The sequence below is a fragment of the Rhopilema esculentum genome, chromosome 3, assembly GCF_057945365.1.
Source record: "Rhopilema esculentum isolate cy_ngs chromosome 3, ASM5794536v1, whole genome shotgun sequence".
NCBI lineage: Eukaryota > Metazoa > Cnidaria > Scyphozoa > Rhizostomeae > Rhizostomatidae > Rhopilema > Rhopilema esculentum.
In genome coordinates this window covers 2977363-2993754 of record NC_142817.1, presented here as the reverse complement: position 1 = coordinate 2993754, position 16392 = coordinate 2977363, and the positions used below count along the sequence as shown (strand labels likewise).

Below are 16392 nucleotides of genomic sequence, written 5' to 3'. Positions count from 1 at the left end.
TTATTTTGATAATAAAGGGGAGATTTAACCTAATTTAAGACTGAAAAATATTTGAAAAAAATTGATGATTTTCCCAAGCCTATAGCCTTGCTTTTTTATGTTGAAAATTGCCCCTTTTCTGCAGTCCTATATTCAAGAAGGCATAATTTTTATTTCAGAATTGAATTCCATTCTGCTTTATTTTGATAATAAAGGGGAGATTTTACCTAATTTGAGACTAAAAAATATTTGGAAAAATTTGATGATTTTCCTAAGCCTATAGCCTTGCTTTTTTATGTTGAAAATTGCCCCTTTTCTGCAGTCCTATATTCAAGAAGGCATAATTTTTATTTCAGAATTGAATTTAATTCTGCTTTATTTTGATAATAAAGGGGAGATTTTACCTAATTTGAGACTAAAAAATAGTTGGAAAAATTTGATGATTTTCCTAAGCCTATAGCCTTGCCTTTTTATATCGAAAATTGACACTTGTCGACCGTCCTTTTTTTATAAAATATAACTCTTAGTTAAGAATTAAATTCGGTTCTGCTTTATTTTGACAATAAAGGGGAGATTTAACCTAATTTAAGACTGAAAAATATTTGAAAAAATTTGATGATTTCCCTAAGCCTATAGCCTTGCCTTTTTATATCGAAAATTGCCCCTTTTCTGCAGTCATATATTCAAGAAAGTTTAATTTTTGTGTCAGAATTGAATTCATTTCTGCTTTATTTTGATAATAAAGGGGAGATTTAACCTAATTTAAGACTAAAAAATATCTTAAAAAATTTGACGATTTTCCTAAGCCTATAGCCTTGCTTTTTTATATCGAAAATTGGCCCTTTTCTGCAGTCATATATTCAAGAAAGTATGATTTTTTTTTCAGAATCGAATTTAATTCTGCTTTATTTTGATAATAAAGGGGAGATTTAACCCAATTTGAGACTAAAAAATATCTTAAAAAATTTGATGATTTTCCTAAGCCTATGGCCTTGCTTTTTTATATCGAAAATTGCCCCTTTTCTGCAGTCATATATTCAAGAAAGTATAATTTTTATTTCAGAATTGAATTTGATTCTGCTTTATTTTGATAATATATGGGAGATTTTACCTAATTTGAGACTAAAAAATATTTAGAAAAATTTGACGATTTTCCTAAGCCTATAGCCTTGCTTTTTTATATCGAAAATTGCCCCTTTTCTGCAGTCATATATTCAAGAAAGTTTAATTTTTATGTCAGAATTGAATTCATTTCTGCTTTATTTTGATAATAAAGGGGAGATTTAACCTAATTTAAGACGAAAAAATATCTGAAAAAATTTGACGATCTACCTAAGTCTATAGCCTTGCTTTTTTATATCGAAAATTGCCCCTTTTCTGCAGTCATATATTCAAGAAAGTATAATTTTTATTTCAGAATCGAATTTAATTCTGCTTTATTTTGATAATAAAGGGGAGATTTTACCTAATTTGAGACTAATAAATATTTGGAAAAATTTGTTTCATTTTCCTAAGCCTATAGCCTTGCCTTTTGATATCGAAAATTGACCCTTGTCGACCGTCCTTTTTTTATAAAACATAATTCTTATTTAAGAATTAAATTCGGTTCTGCTTTATTTTGATAATAAAGGGGAGATTTAACCTAATTTAAGACTGAAAAATATTTGAAAAAAATTGATGATTTTCCCAAGCCTATAGCCTTGCTTTTTTATGTTGAAAATTGCCCCTTTTCTGCAGTCCTATATTCAAGAAGGCATAATTTTTATTTCAGAATTGAATTCCATTCTGCTTTATTTTGATAATAAAGGGGAGATTTTACCCAATTTGAGACTAAAAAATATCTTAAAAAATTTGACGATTTTCCTAAGCCTATAGCCTTGCTTTTTTACATCGAAAATTGCCCCTTTTCTGCAGTCATATATTCAAAAAAGTTTAATTTTTATTTCAGAATTGAATTCCATTCTGCTTTATTTTGATAATAAAGGGGAGATTTTACCCAATTTGAGACTAAAAAATATTTGAAAAAATTTGATGATTTTCCTAAGCCTATAGCCTTGCTTTTTTATATCGAAAATTGCCCCTTTTCTGCAGTCATATATTCAAGAAAGTATAATTTTTATTTCAGAATTGAATTCCATTCTGCTTTATTTTGATAATAAAGGGGAGATTTTACCCAATTTGAGACTAAAAAATATTTGAAAAAATTTGATGATTTTCCTAAGCCTATAGCCTTGCTTTTTTAGGTCGAAAATTGCCCCTTTTCTGCAGTCATATATTCAAGAAAGTATAATTTTTATTTCAGAATTGAATTCCATTCTGCTTTATTTTGATAATAAAGGGGAGATTTTACCCAATTTGAGACTAAAAAATATTTGAAAAAATTTGATGATTTTCCTAAGCCTATAGCCTTGCTTTTTTTATCGAAAATTGCCCCTTTTCTGCAGTCATATATTCAAGAAAGTATAATTTTTATTTCAGAATTGAATTCCATTCTGCTTTATTTTGATAATAAAGGGGAGATTTTACCCAATTTGAGACTAAAAAATATTTGAAAAAATTTGATGATTTTCCTAAGCCTATAGCCTTGCTTTTTTATGTCGAAAATTGCCCCTTTTCTGCAGTCATATATTCAAGAAAGTATAATTTTTATTTCAGAATTGAATTCCATTCTGCTTTATTTTGATAATAAAGGGGAGATTTTACCCAATTTGAGACTAAAAAATATTTGGAAAAATTTGATGATTTTCCTAAGCCTATAGCCTTGCTTTTTTATGTTGAAAATTGCCCCTTTTCTGCAGTCCTATATTCAAGAAGGCATAATTTTTATTTCAGAATTGAATTTAATTCTGCTTTATTTTGATAATAAAGGGGAGATTTTACCTAATTTGAGACTAAAAAATAGTTGGAAAAATTTGATGATTTTCCTAAGCCTATAGCCTTGCCTTTTTATATCGAAAATTGACACTTGTCGACCGTCCTTTTTTTATAAAATATAACTCTTAGTTAAGAATTAAATTCGGTTCTGCTTTATTTTGACAATAAAGGGGAGATTTAACCTAATTTAAGACTGAAAAATATTTGAAAAAATTTGATGATTTCCCTAAGCCTATAGCCTTGCCTTTTTATATCGAAAATTGCCCCTTTTCTGCAGTCATATATTCAAGAAAGTTTAATTTTTGTGTCAGAATTGAATTCATTTCTGCTTTATTTTGATAATAAAGGGGAGATTTAACCTAATTTAAGACTAAAAAATATCTTAAAAAATTTGACGATTTTCCTAAGCCTATAGCCTTGCTTTTTTATATCGAAAATTGGCCCTTTTCTGCAGTCATATATTCAAGAAAGTATGATTTTTTTTTCAGAATCGAATTTAATTCTGCTTTATTTTGATAATAAAGGGGAGATTTAACCCAATTTGAGACTAAAAAATATCTTAAAAAATTTGATGATTTTCCTAAGCCTATGGCCTTGCTTTTTTATATCGAAAATTGCCCCTTTTCTGCAGTCATATATTCAAGAAAGTATAATTTTTATTTCAGAATTGAATTTGATTCTGCTTTATTTTGATAATATATGGGAGATTTTACCTAATTTGAGACTAAAAAATATTTAGAAAAATTTGACGATTTTCCTAAGCCTATAGCCTTGCTTTTTTATATCGAAAATTGCCCCTTTTCTGCAGTCATATATTCAAGAAAGTTTAATTTTTATGTCAGAATTGAATTCATTTCTGCTTTATTTTGATAATAAAGGGGAGATTTAACCTAATTTAAGACGAAAAAATATCTGAAAAAATTTGACGATCTACCTAAGTCTATAGCCTTGCTTTTTTATATCGAAAATTGCCCCTTTTCTGCAGTCATATATTCAAGAAAGTATAATTTTTATTTCAGAATCGAATTTAATTCTGCTTTATTTTGATAATAAAGGGGAGATTTTACCTAATTGGAGACTAAAAAATATTTGGAAAAATGTGATGATTTTCCTAAGCGTATAGCCTTGCTTTTTTATATCGAAAATTGCCCCTTTTCTGCAGTCATATATTCAAGAAAGTATAATTTTTATTTCAGAATTGAATTCCATTCTGCTTTATTTTGATAATAAAGGGGAGATTTTACCCAATTTGAGACTAAAAAATATTTGAAAAAATTTGATGATTTTCCTAAGCCTATAGCCTTGCTTTTTTAGGTCGAAAATTGCCCCTTTTCTGCAGTCATATATTCAAGAAAGTATAATTTTTATTTCAGAATTGAATTCCATTCTGCTTTATTTTGATAATAAAGGGGAGATTTTACCCAATTTGAGACTAAAAAATATTTGAAAAAATTTGATGATTTTCCTAAGCCTATAGCCTTGCTTTTTTATGTCGAAAATTGCCCCTTTTCTGCAGTCATATATTCAAGAAAGTATAATTTTTATTTCAGAATTGAATTCCATTCTGCTTTATTTTGATAATAAAGGGGAGATTTTACCCAATTTGAGACTAAAAAATATTTGAAAAAATTTGATGATTTTCCTAAGCCTATAGCCTTGCTTTTTTATATCGAAAATTGCCCCTTTTCTGCAGTCATATATTCAAGAAAGTATAATTTTTATTTCAGAATTGAATTCCATTCTGCTTTATTTTGATAATAAAGGGGAGATTTTACCCAATTTGAGACTAAAAAATATTTGAAAAAATTTGATGATTTTCCTAAGCCTATAGCCTTGCTTTTTTAGGTCGAAAATTGCCCCTTTTCTGCAGTCATATATTCAAGAAAGTATAATTTTTATTTCAGAATTGAATTCCATTCTGCTTTATTTTGATAATAAAGGGGAGATTTTACCCAATTTGAGACTAAAAAATATTTGAAAAAATTTGATGATTTTCCTAAGCCTATAGCCTTGCTTTTTTATATCGAAAATTGCCCCTTTTCTGCAGTCATATATTCAAGAAAGTATAATTTTTATTTCAGAATTGAATTCCATTCTGCTTTATTTTGATAATAAAGGGGAGATTTTACCCAATTTGAGACTAAAAAATATTTGGAAAAATTTGATGATTTTCCTAAGCCTATAGCCTTGCTTTTTTATATCGAAAATTGCCCCTTTTCTGCAGTCATATATTCAAGAAAGTATAATTTTTATTTCAGAATTGAATTCCATTCTGCTTTATTTTGATAATAAAGGGGAGATTTTACCCAATTTGAGACTAAAAAATATTTGAAAAAATTTGATGATTTTCCTAAGCCTATAGCCTTGCTTTTTTAGGTCGAAAATTGCCCCTTTTCTGCAGTCATATATTCAAGAAAGTATAATTTTTATTTCAGAATTGAATTCCATTCTGCTTTATTTTGATAATAAAGGGGAGATTTTACCCAATTTGAGACTAAAAAATATTTGAAAAAATTTGATGATTTTCCTAAGCCTATAGCCTTGCTTTTTTATATCGAAAATTGCCCCTTTTCTGCAGTCATATATTCAAGAAAGTATAATTTTTATTTCAGAATTGAATTCCATTCTGCTTTATTTTGATAATAAAGGGGAGATTTTACCCAATTTGAGACTAAAAAATATTTGAAAAAATTTGATGATTTTCCTAAGCCTATAGCCTTGCTTTTTTATGTCGAAAATTGCCCCTTTTCTGCAGTCATATATTCAAGAAAGTATAATTTTTTTTCAGAATTGAATTCCATTCTGCTTTATTTGTATAATAAAGGGGAGATTTTACCCAATTTGAGACTAAAAAATATTTGAAAAAATTTGATAATTTTCCTAAGCCTATAGCCTTGCTTTTTTATATCGAAAATTGCCCCTTTTCTGCAGTCCTATATTCAAGAAGGCATAATTTTTATTTCAGAATTGAATTCCATTCTGCTTTATTTTGATAATAAAGGGGAGATTTTACCCAATTTGAGACTGAAAAATATTTGAAAAAATTTGATGATTTTCCTAAGCCTATAGCCTTGGTTTTTTATGTCGAAAATTGACCCTTTTCTGCAGTCCTATATTCAAGAAAGCATAATTTTTATTTCAGAATTGAATTCCATTCTGCTTTATTTTGATAATAAAGGGGAGATTTTACCTAATTTGAGACTAAAAAATATTTGGAAAAATTTGAGGATTTTCCTAAGCCTATAGCCTTGCCTTTTTATATCGAAAATTGACCCTTGTCGACCGTCCTTTTTTTATAAAATATAACTCTTAGTTACGAATTAAATTCGGTTCTGCTTTATTTTGATAATAAAGGGGAGATTTTACCCAATTTGAGACTGAAAAATATTTGAAAAAATTTGATGATTTTCCTAAGCCTATAGCCTTGGTTTTTTATGTCGAAAATTGCCCCTTTTCTGCAGTCCTATATTCAAGAAAGCATAATTTTTATTTCAGAATTGAATTCCATTCTGCTTTATTTTGATAATAAAGGGGAGATTTTACCTAATTTGAGACTAAAAAATATTTGGAAAAATTTGAGGATTTTCCTAAGCCTATAGCCTTGCCTTTTTATATCGAAAATTGACCCTTGTCGACCGTCCTTTTTTTATAAAATATAACTCTTAGTTACGAATTAAATTCGGTTCTGCTTTATTTTGACAATAAAGGGGAGATTTAACCTAATTTAAGACTGAAAAATATTTGAAAAAGTTTGATGATTTCCCTAATCCTATAGCCTTGCCTTTTTATATCGAAAATTGGCCCTTGTCGACCGTCCTTTTTTTATAAAATATAATTCTTATTTAAGAATTAAATTCGTTTCTGCTTTATTTTGACAATAAAGAGGAGATTTAACCTAATTTGAGACTAAAAAATATCTGAAAAAATTTGACGATTTTCTTAAGCCTATTGCCTTGCTTTTTTATGTCGAAAATTGCCCCTTTTCTGCAGTCATATATTCAAGAAAGTATAATTTTTATTTCAGAATTGAATTCCATTCTGCTTTATTTTGATAATAAAGGGGAGATTTTACCTAATTTGAGACTAAAAAATATTTGGAAAAATTTGAGGATTTTCCTAAGCCTATAGCCTTGCCTTTTTATATCGAAAATTGACCCTTGTCGACCGTCCTTTTTTTATAAAATATAACTCTTAGTTACGAATTAAATTCGGTTCTGCTTTATTTTGACAATAAAGGGGAGATTTAACCTAATTTAAGACTGAAAAATATTTGAAAAAGTTTGATGATTTCCCTAATCCTATAGCCTTGCCTTTTTATATCGAAAATTGGCCCTTGTCGACCGTCCTTTTTTTATAAAATATAATTCTTATTTAAGAATTAAATTCGTTTCTGCTTTATTTTGACAATAAAGAGGAGATTTAACCTAATTTGAGACTAAAAAATATCTGAAAAAATTTGACGATTTTCTTAAGCCTATTGCCTTGCTTTTTTATGTCGAAAATTGCCCCTTTTCTGCAGTCATATATTCAAGAAAGTATAATTTTTATTTCAGAATTGAATTCTATTCTGCTTTATTTTGATAATAAAGGGGAGATTTTACCCAATTTGAGACTAAAAAATATTTGAAAAAATTTGACGATTTTCCTAAGCCTATTGCCTTGCTTTTTCTATCGAAAATTGACCCTTGTCAACCGTCCTTTTTTTATAAAATATAATTCTTATTTAAGAATTAAATTCGTTTCTGCTTTATTTTGATAATAAAGGGGAGATTTAACCTAATTTGAGACTTAAAAAATATTTGAAAAAATTTGATGATTTTGCTAAGCCTATAGCCTTGCTTTTTTATGTCGAAAATTGCCCCTTTTCTGCAGTCATATATTCAAGAAAGCATAATTTTTATGTCAGAATTGAATTCATTTCTGCTTTATTTTGATAATAAAGGGGAGATTTAACCTAATTCAAGACTGAAAAATATTTGAAAAAATTTGATGATTTCCCTAATCCTATAGCCTTGCCTTTTTATATCGAAAATTGGCCCTTGTCGACCGTCCTTTTTTTATAAAATATAATTCTTATTTAAGAATTAAATTCGTTTCTACTTTATTTTGACAATAAAGAGGAGATTTAACCTAATTTGAGACTAAAAAATATCTGAAACAATTTGACGATTTTCTTAAGCCTATTGCCTTGCTTTTTTATGTCGAAAATTGCCCCTTTTCTGCAGTCATATATTCAAGAAAGTATAATTTTTATTTCAGAATTGAATTCTATTCTGCTTTATTTTGATAATAAAGGGGAGATTTTACCCAATTTGAGACTAAAAAATATTTGAAAAAATTTGACGATTTTCCTAAGCCTATTGCCTTGCTTTTTCTATCGAAAATTGACCCTTGTCGACCGTCCTTTTTTTATAAAATATAATTCTTATTTAAGAATTAAATTCGTTTCTGCTTTATTTTGATAATAAAGGGGAGATTTAACCTAATTTGAGACTTAAAAAATATTTGAAAAAATTTGATGATTTTCCTAAGCCTATAGCCTTGCCTTTTGATATCGAAAATTGCCCCTTTTCTGCAGTCATATATTCAAGAAAGCATAATTTTTATGTCAGAATTAAATTCGTTTCTGCTTTATTTTGATAATAAAGGGGAGATTTAACCTAATTTGAGACTTAAAAAATATTTGAAAAAATTTGATGATTTTCCTAAGCCTATAGCCTTGCCTTTTTATGTCGAAAATTGCCCCTTTTCTGCAGTCATATATTCAAGAAAGCATAATTTTTATGTCAGAATTAAATTCGTTTCTGCTTTATTTTGATAATAAAGGGGAGATTTAACCTAATTTGAGACTTAAAAAATATTTGAAAAAATTTGATGATTTTCCTAAGCCTATGGCCTTGCTTTTTTATGTCGAAAATTGCCCCTTTTCTGCAGTCCTATATTAAAGAAAGTATAATTTTTATTTCAGAATTGAATTCTATTCTGCTTTATTTTGATAATAAAGGGGAGATTTTACCCAATTTGAGACTAAAAAATATTTGAAAAAATTTGATGATTTTCCTAAGCCTATAGCCTTGCCTTTTTATGTCGAAAATTGCCCCTTTTCTGCAGTCCTTTATTCAAGAAGGCATAATTTTTATTTCAGAATTGAATTCCATTCTGCTTTATTTTGATAATAAAGGGGAGATTTTACCTAATTTGAGACTAAAAAATATTTGGAAAAATTTGATGATTTTCCTAAGCCTATAGCCTTGCCTTTTTATGTCGAAAATTGCCCCTTTTCTGCAGTCATATATTCAAGAAAGCATAATTTTTATGTCAGAATTAAATTCGTTTCTGCTTTATTTTGATAATAAAGGGGAGATTTAACCTAATTTGAGACTTAAAAAATATTTGAAAAAATTTGATGATTTTCCTAAGCCTATGGCCTTGCTTTTTTATGTCGAAAATTGCCCCTTTTCTGCAGTCCTATATTAAAGAAAGTATAATTTTTATTTCAGAATTGAATTCTATTCTGCTTTATTTTGATAATAAAGGGGAGATTTTACCCAATTTGAGACTAAAAAATATTTGAAAAAATTTGATGATTTTCCTAAGCCTATAGCCTTGCCTTTTTATGTCGAAAATTGCCCCTTTTCTGCAGTCATATATTCAAGAAAGTATAATTTTTATTTCAGAATAGAATTCCATTCTGCTTTATTTTGATAATAAAGGGGAGATTTTATCTAATTAAAGACTAAAAAATATTTGGAAAAATGTGATGATTTTCCTAAGCCTATAGCCTTGCTTTTTTATGTCGAAAATTGCCCCTTTTCTGCAGTCCTATATTCAAGAAAGCATAATTTTTATTTCAGAATTGAATTCCATTCTGCTTTATTTTGATAATAAAGGGGAGATTTAACCTAATTTAAGACTGAAAAATATTTGAAAAAAATTGATGATTTTCCCAAGCCTATAGCCTTGCTTTTTTATGTTGAAAATTGCCCCTTTTCTGCAGTCCTATATTCAAGAAGGCATAATTTTTATTTCAGAATTGAATTCCATTCTGCTTTATTTTGATAATAAAGGGGAGATTTAACCTAATTTAAGACTGAAAAATATTTGAAAAAAATTGATGATTTTCCCAAGCCTATAGCCTTGCTTTTTTATGTTGAAAATTGCCCCTTTTCTGCAGTCCTATATTCAAGAAGGCATAATTTTTATTTCAGAATTGAATTCCATTCTGCTTTATTTTGATAATAAAGGGGAGATTTTACCTAATTTGAGACTAAAAAATATTTGGAAAAATTTGATGATTTTCCTAAGCCTTTAGCCTTGCTTTTTTATGTTGAAAATTGCCCCTTTTCTGCAGTCCTATATTCAAGAAGGCATAATTTTTATTTCAGAATTGAATTCCATTCTGCTTTATTTTGATAATAAAGGGGAGATTTTACCTAATTTGAGACTAAAAAATATTTGGAAAAATTTGATGATTTTCCTAAGCCTATAGCCTTGCCTTTTTATATCGAAAATTGACCCTTGTCGACCGTCCTTTTTTTATAAAATATAATTCTTATTTAAGAATTAAATTCGTTTCTGCTTTATTTTGACAATAAAGAGGAGATTTAACCTAATTTGAGACTGAAAAATATCTGAAAAAATTTGACGATTTTCTTAAGCCTATTGCCTTGCTTTTTTATGTCGAAAATTGCCCCTTTTCTGCAGTCATATATTCAAGAAAGTATAATTTTTATTTCAGAATTGAATTCTATTCTGCTTTATTTTGATAATAAAGGGGAGATTTTACCCAATTTGAGACTAAAAAATATTTGAAAAAATTTGATGATTTTCCTAAGCCTATAGCCTTGCTTTTTCTATCGAAAATTGACCCTTGTCGACCTTCCTTTTTTTATAAAATATAATTCTTAGTTAAGAATTAAATTCGGTTCTGCTTTATTTTGACAATAAAGGGGAGATTTAACCTAATTTAAGACTGAAAAATATTTGAAAAAATTTGATAATTTCCCCAATCCTATAGCCTTGCCTTTTTATATCGAAAATTGGCCCTTGTCGACCGTCCTTTTTTTATAAAATATAATTCTTATTTAAGAATTAAATTCGTTTCTGCTTTATTTTGACAATAAAGAGGAGATTTAACCTAATTTGAGACTGAAAAATATCTGAAAAAATTTGACGATTTTCTTAAGCCTATTGCCTTGCTTTTTTATGTCGAAAATTGCCCCTTTTCTGCAGTCATATATTCAAGAAAGTATAATTTTTATTTCAGAATTGAATTCTATTCTGCTTTATTTTGATAATAAAGGGGAGATTTTACCCAATTTGAGACTAAAAAATATTTGAAAAAATTTGATGATTTTCCTAAGCCTATAGCCTTGGTTTTTTATGTCGAAAATTGCCCCTTTTCTGCAGTCATATATTCAAGAAAATATAATTTTTATTTCAGAATTGAATTCTATTCTGCTTTATTTTGATAATAAAGGGGAGATTTTACCCAATTTGAGACTAAAAAATATTTGAAAAAATTTGATGATTTTCTAAGCCTATAGCCTTGCTTTTTTATGTTGAAAATTGCCCCTTTTCTGCAGTCATATATTCAAGAAAGTATAATTTTTATTTCAGAATAGAATTCCATTCTGCTTTATTTTGATAATAAAGGGGAGATTTTATCTAATTAAAGACTAAAAAATATTTGGAAAAATGTGATGATTTTCCTAAGCCTATAGCCTTGCTTTTTTATGTCGAAAATTGCCCCTTTTCTGCAGTCCTATATTCAAGAAAGCATAATTTCTATTTCAGAATTGAATTCATTTCTGCTTTATTTTGATAATAAAGGGGAGATTTAACCTAATTTAAGACTGAAAAATATTTGAAAAAAATTGATGATTTTCCCAAGCCTATAGCCTTGCTTTTTTATGTTGAAAATTGCCCCTTTTCTGCAGTCCTATATTCAAGAAGGCATAATTTTTATTTCAGAATTGAATTCCATTCTGCTTTATTTTGATAATAAAGGGGAGATTTTACCTAATTTGAGACTAAAAAATATTTGGAAAAATTTGATGATTTTCCTAAGCCTATAGCCTTGCTTTTTTATGTTGAAAATTGCCCCTTTTCTGCAGTCCTATATTCAAGAAGGCATAATTTTTATTTCAGAATTGAATTCCATTCTGCTTTATTTTGATAATAAAGGGGAGATTTTACCTAATTTGAGACTAAAAAATATTTGGAAAAATTTGATGATTTTCCTAAGCCTATAGCCTTGCCTTTTTCTATCGAAAATTGGCCCTTGTCGACCGTCCTTTTTTTATAAAATATAATTCTTATTTAAGAATTAAATTCGTTTCTGCTTTATTTTGACAATAAAGAGGAGATTTAACCTAATTTGAGACTGAAAAATATCTGAAAAAATTTGACGATTTTCTTAAGCCTATTGCCTTGCTTTTTTATGTCGAAAATTGCCCCTTTTCTGCAGTCATATATTCAAGAAAGTATAATTTTTATTTCAGAATTGAATTCTATTCTGCTTTATTTTGATAATAAAGGGGAGATTTTACCCAATTTGAGACTAAAAAATATTTGAAAAAATTTGATGATTTTCCTAAGCCTATAGCCTTGGTTTTTTATGTCGAAAATTGCCCCTTTTCTGCAGTCATATATTCAAGAAAATATAATTTTTATTTCAGAATTGAATTCTATTCTGCTTTATTTTGATAATAAAGGGGAGATTTTACCCAATTTGAGACTAAAAAATATTTGAAAAAATTTGATGATTTTCTAAGCCTATAGCCTTGCTTTTTTATGTTGAAAATTGCCCCTTTTCTGCAGTCATATATTCAAGAAAGTATAATTTTTATTTCAGAATTGAATTCTATTCTGCTTTATTTTGATAATAAAGGGGAGATTTTACCCAATTTGAGACTAAAAAATATTTGAAAAAATTTGATGATTTTCCTAAGCCTATAGCCTTGCTTTTTTATGTTGAAAATTGCCCCTTTTCTGCAGTCATATATTCAAGAAAGTATAATTTTTATTTCAGAATTGAATTCTATTCTGCTTTATTTTGATAATAAAGGGGAGATTTTACCCAATTTGAGACTAAAAAATATTTGAAAAAAATTGATGATTTTCCCAAGCCTATAGCCTTGCTTTTTTATGTTGAAAATTGCCCCTTTTCTGCAGTCCTATATTCAAGAAGGCATAATTTTTATTTCAGAATTGAATTCCATTCTGCTTTATTTTGATAATAAAGGGGAGATTTTACCTAATTGGAGACTAAAAAATATTTGGAAAAATGTGATGATTTTCGAAAGCCTATAGCCTTGCTTTTTTATGTCGAAAATTCCCCCTTTTCTGCAGTCCTATATTCAAGAAAGCATAATTTTTATTTCAGAATTGAATTCCATTCTGCTTTATTTTGATAATAAAGGGGAGATTTTACCTAATTTAAGACTGAAAAACATTTGAAAAAATTTGATGATTTTCCTAAGCCTATAGCCTTGCCTTTTTATATCGAAAATTGACCCTTGTCGACCGTCCTTTTTTTATAAAATATAACTCTTAGTTACGAATTAAATTCGGTTCTGCTTTATTTTGACAATAAAGGGGAGATTTAACCTAATTTAAGACTGAAAAATATTTGAAAAAATTTGATGATTTCCCTAAGCCTATAGCCTTGCCTTTTTATATCGAAAATTGGCCCTTGTCGACCGTCCTTTTTTATAAAATATAATTCTTATTTAAGAATTAAATTCGTTTCTGCTTTATTTTGACAATAAAGAGGAGATTTAACCTAATTTGAGACTAAAAAATATCTGAAAAAATTTGACGATTTTCTTAAGCCTATTGCCTTGCTTTTTTATGTCGAAAATTGCCCCTTTTCTGCAGTCATATATTCAAGAAAGTATAATTTTTATTTCAGAATTGAATTCTATTCTGCTTTATTTTGATAATAAAGGGGAGATTTTACCCAATTTGAGACTAAAAAATATTTGAAAAAATTTGATGATTTTCCTAAGCCTATAGCCTTGCTTTTTCTATCGAAAATTGACCCTTGTCGACCTTCCTTTTTTTATAAAATATAATTCTTAGTTAAGAATTAAATTCGGTTCTGCTTTATTTTGACAATAAAGGGGAGATTTAACCTAATTTAAGACTGAAAAATATTTGAAAAAATTTGATGATTTCCCCAATCCTATAGCCTTGCCTTTTTATATCGAAAATTGGCCCTTGTCGACCGTCCTTTTTTTATAAAATATAATTCTTATTTAAGAATTAAATTCGTTTCTGCTTTATTTTGACAATAAAGAGGAGATTTAACCTAATTTGAGACTGAAAAATATCTGAAAAAATTTGACGATTTTCTTAAGCCTATTGCCTTGCTTTTTTATGTCGAAAATTGCCCCTTTTCTGCAGTCATATATTCAAGAAAGTATAATTTTTATTTCAGAATTGAATTCTATTCTGCTTTATTTTGATAATAAAGGGGAGATTTTACCCAATTTGAGACTAAAAAATATTTGAAAAAATTTGATGATTTTCTAAGCCTATAGCCTTGCTTTTTTATGTTGAAAATTGCCCCTTTTCTGCAGTCATATATTCAAGAAAGTATAATTTTTATTTCAGAATTGAATTCTATTCTGCTTTATTTTGATAATAAAGGGGAGATGTTACCCAATTTGAGACTAAAAAATATTTGAAAAAATTTGATGATTTTCCTAAGCCTATAGCCTTGCTTTTTTATGTTGAAAATTGCCCCTTTTCTGCAGTCCTATATTCAAGAAGGCATAATTTTTATTTCAGAATTGAATTCCATTCTGCTTTATTTTGATAATAAAGGGGAGATTTTACCTAATTGGTGACTAAAAAATATTTGGAAAAATGTGATGATTTTCGAAAGCCTATAGCCTTGCTTTTTTATGTCGAAAATTCCCCCTTTTCTGCAGTCCTATATTCAAGAAAGCATAATTTTTATTTCAGAATTGAATTCCATTCTGCTTTATTTTGATAATAAAGGGGAGATTTTACCTAATTTAAGACTGAAAAATATTTGAAAAAATTTGATGATTTTCCTAAGCCTATAGCCTTGCCTTTTTATATCGAAAATTGACCCTTGTCGACCGTCCTTTTTTTATAAAATATAACTCTTAGTTACGAATTAAATTCGGTTCTGCTTTATTTTGACAATAAAGGGGAGATTTAACCTAATTTAAGACTGAAAAATATTTGAAAAAATTTGATGATTTCCCTAAGCCTATAGCCTTGCCTTTTTATATCGAAAATTGGCCCTTGTCGACCGTCCTTTTTTATAAAATATAATTCTTATTTAAGAATTAAATTCGTTTCTGCTTTATTTTGACAATAAAGAGGAGATTTAACCTAATTTGAGACTAAAAAATATCTGAAAAAATTTGACGATTTTCTTAAGCCTATTGCCTTGCTTTTTTATGTCGAAAATTGCCCCTTTTCTGCAGTCATTTATTCAAGAAAGTATAATTTTTATTTCAGAATTGAATTCTATTCTGCTTTATTTTGATAATAAAGGGGAGATTTTACCCAATTTGAGACTAAAAAATATTTGAAAAAATTTGATGATTTTCCTAAGCCTATAGCCTTGCTTTTTTATGTCGAAAATTGCCCCTTTTCTGCAGTCATATATTCAAGAAAGCATTATTTTTATGTCAGAATTGAATTCATTTCTCCTTTATTTTGATAATAAAGGGGAGATTTAGCCTAATTCAAGACTGAAAAATATTTGAAAAAATTTGATGATTTTCCCAAGCCTATAGCCTTGCTTTTTTATGTTGACAATTGCCCCTTTTCTGCAGTCATATATTCAAGAAAGTATAATTTTTATTTCAGAATTGAATTCCATTCTGCTTTATTTTGATAATAAAGGGGAGATTTTATCTAATTAAAGACTAAAAAATATTTTGAAAAATGTGATGATTTTCCCAAGCCTATAGCCTTGCTTTTTTATGTCGAAAATTGCCCCTTTTCTGCAGTCCTATATTCAAGAAAGTATAATTTTTATTTCAGAATTGAATTCATTTCTGCTTTATTTTGATAATAAAGGGGAGATTTTATCTAATTAAAGACTAAAAAATATTTTGAAAAATGTGATGATTTTCCCAAGCCTATAGCCTTGCTTTTTTATGTTGACAATTGCCCCTTTTCTGCAGTCATATATTCAAGAAAGTATAATTTTTATTTCAGAATTGAATTCCATTCTGCTTTATTTTGATAATAAAGGGGAGATTTTATCTAATTAAAGACTAAAAAATATTTTGAAAAATGTGATGATTTTCCCAAGCCTATAGCCTTGCTTTTTTATGTCGAAAATTGCCCCTTTTCTGCAGTCCTATATTCAAGAAAGTATAATTTTTATGTCAGAATTGAATTCATTTCTGCTTTATTTTGATAATAAAGGGGAGATTTAACCTAATTTAAGACTGAAAAATATTTGAAAAAAATTGATGATTTCCCTAAGCCTATAGCCTTGCCTTTTTATATCGAAAATTGACCCTTGTCGACCGTCCTTTTTTA

At 27.9% G+C, this 16392-nt stretch overlaps 1 protein-coding gene across 1 annotated transcript in view; it reads left to right on the top strand.

The window, feature by feature from the left end:
* The window catches only part of LOC135692929 (protein FAM72A), a 34447-nt gene that overhangs the window by 11716 nt on the left and 6339 nt on the right, over nt 1-16392 (top strand). The window lies entirely within an intron of this gene.